Below are 8996 nucleotides of genomic sequence, written 5' to 3' on the forward strand. Positions count from 1 at the left end.
TTGAATAAGATACAAAAAGTTCATGATTTGTTTCTGAATCTAAGTAATGCTTTAGAGATTTTATTTTAGTTGCGGTTGTTTCAGTAAAGTTTCTCCAAATTGAAATTAGTAACCATCAAACAAACAAAAACTTATATAGGAACTTCTCTGGTTCAAGAAAGGCCATCTAATTAGGAATGACTGAGAGTAGAAACTATGTGAAAAATCTTGATTATAACCACATAATTAGTGATTTTGCTAGAATGGAAACTAGAAAAGTAAATTTCATGGAATAAATATAATTAATGAATGTTTTGTTGCTAATCAGTTATCACTGACTCATCAACAGAATACCCAAGATGTGCAGTAGCAATTAAATACAGTTGTTTTGATATTTAGCTTTTGATCATATAAAAAACATAGTTTCATACATTTAAAAATTTTTGTTATGAAAGATAATTTGTCAAGGTAAGAGGACAGAACATATTTAATTTGAAAGCTTATTAATGTGAGTTAGACCTTTCCAGTATCTCTTCTGTTGGTATGTGAGTCTACATTTGTACTTACTCTGGGTCATGTATATGTTGGGGGAAATTTCACAAAGTTGTGTATGATGACTACAGTTTTGTTTATTGGTTGATACAAGATCTTCATGGGAAATAAACATTTTCTTCATGGTTAGAATTCATTTAAAAATGCTTTAATTTGCTGAAAATCTTTTTCTAGGAGATTCAAATGAAAGTTTCTGGTGATTTCTTATTTCCTGGAACAATTCCCATGTTTTAAAATAGCATTTGATAATGTATCAGTTGGCTTCCTTTCTCCTTTCTGAAAAGCTCAGATATTAAAGTCAGAATAAGGTGGGCATTGTGCAGTAGTTATTGTGTAGGGGAGCCAGAGCTGGGTGAGGAGGGCATTCACAGGGCAGGGCACCCTAAAGCAATGTTGGAGTGCAAGCTGGGTGAAGTGAGCACCCATGAGTATAGGGAAGCCTAGCCATGAGGTTTCAGAGCCTGAGCAGAATAAAGATGCTGTCTATATAGGGAAAAGATGGCCGCAATAACGGGACATGGATTACAAAATGAGGGGGGGTAATCAAAAAGATAAAGACATCAAGAAAAATGGGAGTCAGGATTTTCATTATCTGTTGGAAAGGGAGAAAACTGGAATGGACACTTTGGTGTTAGGTTGGGATTTGTTGTATCTGTGTGAACTCATGATTTCAATAAATATAATAATTTAAATAATAAAGAAATAGATACAGATGTGTGCTGTGTATGTATGATGGCCTTGCAGTAGCATCCCTTCTCCACCCCAGCAGCAATGAGCAAACTTTTCATCCAGGTTTCTAAATGTCATTTCCTACTAAAAAGTATCAGAGCTTTCTAGAGATGATTGATTCCAGGCCTCAGTTAAAACTTTTGGGACATCTTATTGAGCCAAAGAGTAAGTTTTCTAGGAATGAAGGAGCATGTCAAATGAATATAGGCACAGCAAAGAAAACCATCAACAAAATGAAAAGGCATCCTACTGAATGGGAGAAAATATTTGCAAATCATATATCTGATAAACAGCTAATAACCAAAATATGTAAAGAATTCATGCAACTCAATGGTAAAAAAAAAATCTGGCTTTAAAATGTGCAGAAGAGGGGCGCCTGGGTGGCTCAGTTAGTTAAGCCGCTGCCTTCGGCTCGGGTCATGATCTCGGAGTCCTGGGATCGAGCCCCGAGTCGGGCTCTCTGCTCAGCAGGGGGCCTGCTTCCTCCTCTCTCTCTGCCTGCCTCTCTGCCTGCTTGTGATCTCTGTCAAATAAATAAATAAAATCTTTAAAAAAAAATGTGCAGAAGATCTGAATATACATTTTTCCAAAGAAGACATACAGATGGCCAATTTATAATGTACCTGTACTTGTTGCTCAATGTCATTCATCATCAGGGAAATGCAAATCAAAACCACAATGAGATATCACCTCATACCTGTCAGAATGGCTATTATGAAAGAGACAAGAAATAACAAGTGTTGGTGAGAATATAGAGAATACGTAACTCTTATACAATGTTGGTGGGAATGTACGTTGGTGCAGCCACTATGGAAAATAGTATGAATTTTCTGCAAAAATATTAAAAATAGAGCTACCATATGATCCAGCAATTCCATTTCTGGGTATTTATCTGAAGAAAATGAAAACACTAACTTGAATTCACCCCAAGTTCATGGCAGCATTATTTATAATAATGAAGATATGGAAACAAGTGTCCATTTTTGGATGAATGGATAAAGAAAATACGATGTAGCCTGGTGCCCTTATGCTGCTCCTGCCTAGCTCTGCAGACAACCATAGCGCCATTGTCACCCGTGCTCTGACTGCTTCCTCATTCTGTCAAGCTGAACCTCTGGGAATGAGGTTTGAAGCTTTTGTTAAGAGGAGAAACAAAATGCTTCTGCCTCTTTTCAGGAACTGGAGGATAAAAAGAGTTATCAGAAGAATCAGAAGATGAAGGGTTGTAGTTAGAAGAGTTTCCCACATTGAAAACACTTGATCACAAAGAGCTGAAGATAAAGCAATGGTTTTAAAACAAACGGAAAGCAGCTGGTGAACCAATAAAGAAAGAGATAACACTACTTCACTTGCATAACTAAGGCTTATGAAATGCTATCTGATCCAGTGAAAAGATAAGCATTCCACAGTGTAGATCCTACTTTTGATAACTTGGTTCCTTCCAAAAGTAAAGCAAAGAACACTTTTCTTTGATGTATTTTCCCCAGTGTTTGAAAGGAATTCCAGATGGTCAAATAAAAAGAAAAAAGTCCCTAAACTTGGTATTATGAATTCATCATTAGAAGATATAGATCCATTTCATTCTTTCTGGTATAATTTTGATTCTTGGAGAGAATTTTATTATTTACATGAAGAAGAAAAAGAAAAAATAATATCGTGATGAGAGGAGATGGATTGAAAAACAAAGCAACAAAGACACAAAGGAAAAAAAAGAAATAAACAGGATAAGAACATTAGTTGATAATGCTGTGATCCAAGGATTAAAAAAAAAACTGAGGAAGAAGAAAAAGCCACAAAAGAAGCAGAAAAGAAAACCAAAGCAAAGCAAAATGGAAGGAGAGAGAAACTGAAGAAAAACAAGGACAAGCTGAACCAGAAGCTGTTTGATTAGCAGAAGAGAAAGAAGAGGAGGAAGTCAGACAATGAGCATTTTTGGCTAAGAAGGAAAAAGATATCCAGAAAAAAAAAAAAAAAGGCCATTTAAAGGAAAGGCAAAAACTTCAAAACTTGTCTAAGAGCTGGAATCACTTTCCTGACAATGAGGTAGAGCAGGTTAATGATGGAAGAAGTGGATACAATTTGTGATTGTCTTGAACTAGCAAGCTTACAGTGTTTGAATGAAACACACCATCTACTAAAGAAGTAGGAAAGGCTGCTCTGGAAAAACATAAGAAATAAATGAACAAGTTAGAAAAGAGAAGAGGAGCCTGAAGGTCACATGCAACAGCATTTAAGAATGTAGACAAAGCAACTGGTGAAGTGGAAACAGCAGTACAAATTGGTCAGAAGACTACCGATCTGCAATTACTAATTAACCTCTTTCCTGCTGGAACAAATTCAACATGGGAAGTTATGGCTACATCCTACTAAGGATGAACATACATCCTTCTTCTGGAGTCAAGAGAACCGCCAAAGATGTTATTGATAAAGTAAAGAGTCTTCAAAACCTTGATCCTCATCAATAAGATGATAAAAGAAAAAGGCGTTTGATAAATTTTAAAAAGAACATAGAGTGGTGCCTCAAGCAGACAACGCAACACCTTCAGAACCTAGTGGAAGGTCCACGCACAGATTTCACCCCTTGAACAACAGAAGAACAGATGCTTTTGGAACAAACTTTGAAAACATACCCAGTAAATACATCTGAGAGATGGGAGCACATAGCAAAAGCAGTGCCTGGTGGGCTAAAGAAGGACGGTATGAAACGATGTAAGGAAACTTTTGAGATGCTAAAAGCAAAGAAGCTGCTGAAATGCAATGCTGAACACAAGTAGAGCCAAAAAATGGCTTGTGACAATTTTTGTTTTGTGTGCATTTTTATAGTAAAACTGAAAATACTGTACAAAAAAAAAAAGAAAGAAAGAAAAAGAAATCGTGCTGTATATTTACAATGAACTATTATTCAGCCATAAGAAAATGAAGTCTTGGGGCCTGGTGGCTCAGTTGGTTAAGCAGCAGACTCTTGGTTTCCAGTCAGGTTGTGGTCTCAGGTGGCGAGATGGAACCCTGCCTCAGACTCTGCGCTCAGCCTGGAGTCTGCATAAGACTTTCTTTCCCTTTGCCCCTCCCCATCACTCTCTCTCTCTCTCTGTCTGTCTCTCTCACATAAGTAAATAAATCTTAAACAGAAAAGAATGCAGTCTTGCCATGTGGAACATGAATAGACTTTGAGGGCATTGTGCTAAGTGAAATAAGTCAGATAGAGAAATAGACAGGATCTCACTTAGGATCTTATTTATATGTAGAATCTAAAAAACTCCAAAAACAAATGAAAAACCAAGCTCACAGATACAGAGAAGAGATCAGTGGTTGTTAGAGGTGAGGGGTGGGGATAAGTGAAGTGGGTGACAGAGGTCAAGAGATACAAAAGGTACCAACTTCCAGTTATCAAATAAATAAATAATGGGGATGTAGTGTACAACATGGCGACCCAAGTTAATAACACTATATTTGAAAATTGTTAAGAGAGTAGATCTTAAAAGTTCTCGTCACATAAAATTTTTTTGGTAACACAAAATTTGGTAACACAAATTTGATATTCATATACATAATACATATCATGTATATGTTAATTAGACTTATGTATATGGATGGGTGTTAATTAAACTTATGTATATGAATATCAAATCATTATGTTGTATACCTGAAATTAACATATTGTTGCATGTTAATTATACCTCAATAAAAAAATAAATAAATAGAAAGTAATACAATAACAACAAAAGGACATGAGTTAGCTTGAAGGAGATCCCACTGATCAATTTGAGCCTCCAAGAGATATAATCTATTATCTTACAGATGGTAACCCACTGAATATAATAGGAAGTTATGAGTCCATTTAATATAAATTAATAAATTTACATTGTTTTAATGTGCTTCTACACAAAATATTTATTAATTATAAAGGGAAGAGTAGGTTTGCAGTGGAGAAGCTTGGCAGACACGACCTAAATTATATAGTTAAAGGTGACATTCTCCATAAAGGAACAAATCAAAAGCTGCACCACCTACGAATGCAATGAGAGGATGTCAGCATTGTTTCTGGAATATTCCTACCAAAGATGCCTAACCTGAATTTAATGAGGAGAAAATATCATCGGATGACTCTAAATTGAGAGGCATCCTATAAAATAGCTGGCCTGTCATTTTCAAATATGTCAAGGTCTTGAGTGTCAAGGTTAGAACTGTTCTATCCTAAAAGAGATTAGAAACGGGACCTGTCTTGATGCAATGTGTGATTGTGAACTGGATCTATGAACTACATTAATAGACAACTGGGGTCTGAGGATTAAATTGTAGTGCAGTGTCAGTGTTAACTTTATGATTGTGTTGGTTGTGTTGTGGACTGTAAGAGGATGCTCTTGTTTGTAGGAAAGATACACTAAAGCATTTAGAGGGTGATGGCGCATCGGGTTGGCAACTTGTTCTCAAATGGTCCAGGAAGAAAAGGCCTTTGAATTCTACTTGCAACTTTTCTATAAGTTTGACATTGTTCCAAGACCAAAAAATTGATGATAAAAATAAAAAATTAAAAATAATTCTCAAAATCACTAACTATAATTCTGAAAATGAATAGAAAAGAACAAATCAGTTTTGGCCAACTAACGTGAAGACACTTTAAGAGCAGTTTACATAAAACATCCCAGGCTGGACAAAATGCCACATAGCAAGGGGAGAAGCCTACATCCCGTGTGAGTACTGAGTACTCAAACTTGACGTCTGAAGTAGGCTAATGAGTGTAGAGTATATTTCTATATTATTAGAATAGAAAAAAGAATATATTTCTGTCTGCTAAGATAGAACATCACAAGTGTTTGGATTATAATTAGTTGATTGATTGATTCATCCTGACTCTTTGGTTTGCTAGCTATAAGACCTTGACATGTCACTGAATCTCTCTCTGTGCCTCAATTTCCTCGTAGATAAAATAAGGATAATTATAGGGCCTACTTCATAGGTGCCCAATGGGTGAACTTTATTTACTTTTTAAAAAATTTTATTTATTTATCAGAGAATGAGAGAGAGAGAGAGAGAGCATGAGCAGGGGAGGGGCAGAGGGGGAGAGGGAGAAGCAGGCTCCCCACTGAGCAGGGAGCCCAACACAGGATTTGATCCCAGGGCCCTGGGATCCTGACTTGAGCTGAAGGCAGAAGCTCAACCAACTGAGCCACCCAGGTGTCCCACAATGGGTTTAAATACACTTTAAATGAGTTAGTGTATGTACAGTACTTAGATTATTGCCTGGCACAAAAAAAGTGCTACCTGAAGGTATTAGCGGTCATTGTTATTAATTCATTCACCAACAGTACAATTTGCATTTTCCAGTGTTAATGATGGTAATGCCATGGTGTGTCTCCCTACTGGGTTTCGAGAGAAACTTTCCCTGCTATGGAATTTCCTGTACCATCCCCCCCAACCTCCCACACCCCCACCCAGCCTGTGTCCCTCCAGACCCTCCTCAAAGGCAGAGTGTCAATACTCACCATGGCCTTTTCATTCTGACCCTAGAACCACACTGGCCAAGCTGGGAGCACTTAGCCAGCATATCTAGAACATATCTTATATTTTCTGGCAAATGGTTCATTGTTTTCCTTCATGCCATTTTGCCTTTAGGATGTTTGCCTCTTTACCTCTTTTAGAATTAATCAAACTGTCTGGGACTATTGACCAAACCTACCTCCTCTGTGTCACACAGAGCTCCTCTGTTCACCTCAGTTCCATTTTGAAGTCAATGCATTTGAAACTGAAAGACTGCTACATTTTTGATGTTTTCTCTTTTCAATAACCATGCAACACTTAGGCCCCCAAAATTGATGATTATGAGATTATTGAACACTGACAGAGAAGGGCTTACATAATTTTTTTAGGATCATGTGCAACATTTTAAGCTTTAATTATTGTTATCAATCAATAGTTAGACTTTTGTTCTTGTTTGCATCTGTTTATGGGACTCATTTAGGCAACTCTCTTATGGTCTGTGAGTCATTTATTTATGCATTTTATTGCTGTGTCACCATGAAGAGCAGATGGCAGTAAATATATCCTGACTTGATTTAAGGACTTGAATCTCCCTGGCATTTATGGATTGCCACTTTTAATACTGCCATCCTCTTTAAAGTTGCTTGCTTGAGAGCACCTGAGACTAGATGGCAAAAACCTGCATGTCCTTTACCTCATCTAGTACATGTGCCTAAATGTGTACACCAGTGAATAGAATATGAATTTCAAAGTCAGTCACAGCTGTGTTTAACACTTGGCTCTTGAAGGAAGTAGCTCATAACAGCTGATGAGTTTGGGCAAATTTCTTCATTAAAGAATGGAGTAATTGACAGTTGACTCCCCAAAAGGCCACCAGAAAAACAAAACAAGACCCACTGGCCAAAAAAATCTAAGTGTATTGGATTTGCTGTAGTAAGGGTGGACATCATCTTGACAGTAATATCTCAGAAGGGAGAAGTCAGCGGAGGATAGTTATAGGATTTAGGTAGGCTGGATAGTATTCAAGGTAGAGAACTAGTTGAGGTGGGCAGAAATGATGAAATCACAACTTTGGATTCGGGGGTCTAGGGAGACAAGTATGCAGCTAATGTTGGAATTAACCTATTTTATTTGGTTCAGGGTCTTATTTTCCAAGGGCAAGGAGTTAGGTCATTTTTTTTTTTTTCGGTATTGTCTAACACTGGGTACATCCAGTTCCAGGACTATTTAACACAGGTTTAGGAAATTTGTTACTTTTAGTTCTTAGTGATCAAATTATGTCATCAGATTGTCCTATGAAATAGAATACTGTATATAAATGAGACTTGCACTGAGTAAGTGCTCATTAAAATCTTAGTTTCTTTTCTCTCCTAGCACAGCTGCTTCCAAACCTTCCACCTCTCTTTTTTATGTGGAGAACTCCTCTTCATATTAACACCATCTAAATCCGTGGTCTGCCATAGTAATAGTACTCAAAAAAGCTTATTAAATGAGTAAATAAAAATCAAAAGATTAGACTTGGAAAATCAAAGTATTTGCAGAATTTTAATAATAGCTTAAACCCATGAAATTGGATTTCTTCCAAGTATAATTAATTAATTTATTGTTGTACTGAATGCAAATTTCTCATTAACTCATTGAAGTTCTGGAAACTTGAAAACCTAAAGGAAAACACTAGATTTTTATTCCAAATATTTAAATTATTCAACTTTGTTGTCTCTCATGGGAAAACAAGTTATCCAAATTAGTTAAGAGTCATTATATAAGGATCTTCTAAGGATGCTGCTCCGACATCAGAATAAAGTGAGAGGTCTAAAGCTCAGGTTCTGCTTAACATTTTTTCCCCTTTGAACTTGTAGTCTTTGTTTTTGATCACCTTCATTAGAAAATGATTTCAGGTGCTTCTGAATTGCTTTGCATCTACTTTTACAGATAAAGTGCAATAAATCGTACAATTGTAAAGGTCTTACAACCCATACTGCTCTGTTTTCTGCTTTCTCTCTCTGTCTCCCTAACTCTGTCTCTCTCTCTCTCTCTCTCTCTTTCTCTCTCTCTCTCTCTCTCTCTCTCTCGCTCGCACACACACACACACACACACACACACACACACACACAGAGATTCCAAACATCAGCAGTTCCCAGACCATTAGAGCCTCTCAGAACTTTTAATGGTACAGATATCAGAATCCCTTTCTCTCCTCATTCGCTCCGAGAAGATTCGGACTCAGTCACGTCTGAGCTGAGCAGGTAGGAATCTG

General features: G+C 36.9%; 1 pseudogene; it reads left to right on the forward strand.

The window, feature by feature from the left end:
* The first annotated feature begins 3118 nt into the window (after positions 1-3118).
* LOC125085573 (dnaJ homolog subfamily C member 2-like) lies at positions 3119-7099 on the forward strand (annotated as a pseudogene).
* The last annotated feature ends 1897 nt before the right edge of the window (positions 7100-8996 follow it).

The sequence above is a fragment of the Lutra lutra genome, chromosome 15 (assembly GCF_902655055.1).
Source record: "Lutra lutra chromosome 15, mLutLut1.2, whole genome shotgun sequence".
NCBI lineage: Eukaryota > Metazoa > Chordata > Mammalia > Carnivora > Mustelidae > Lutra > Lutra lutra.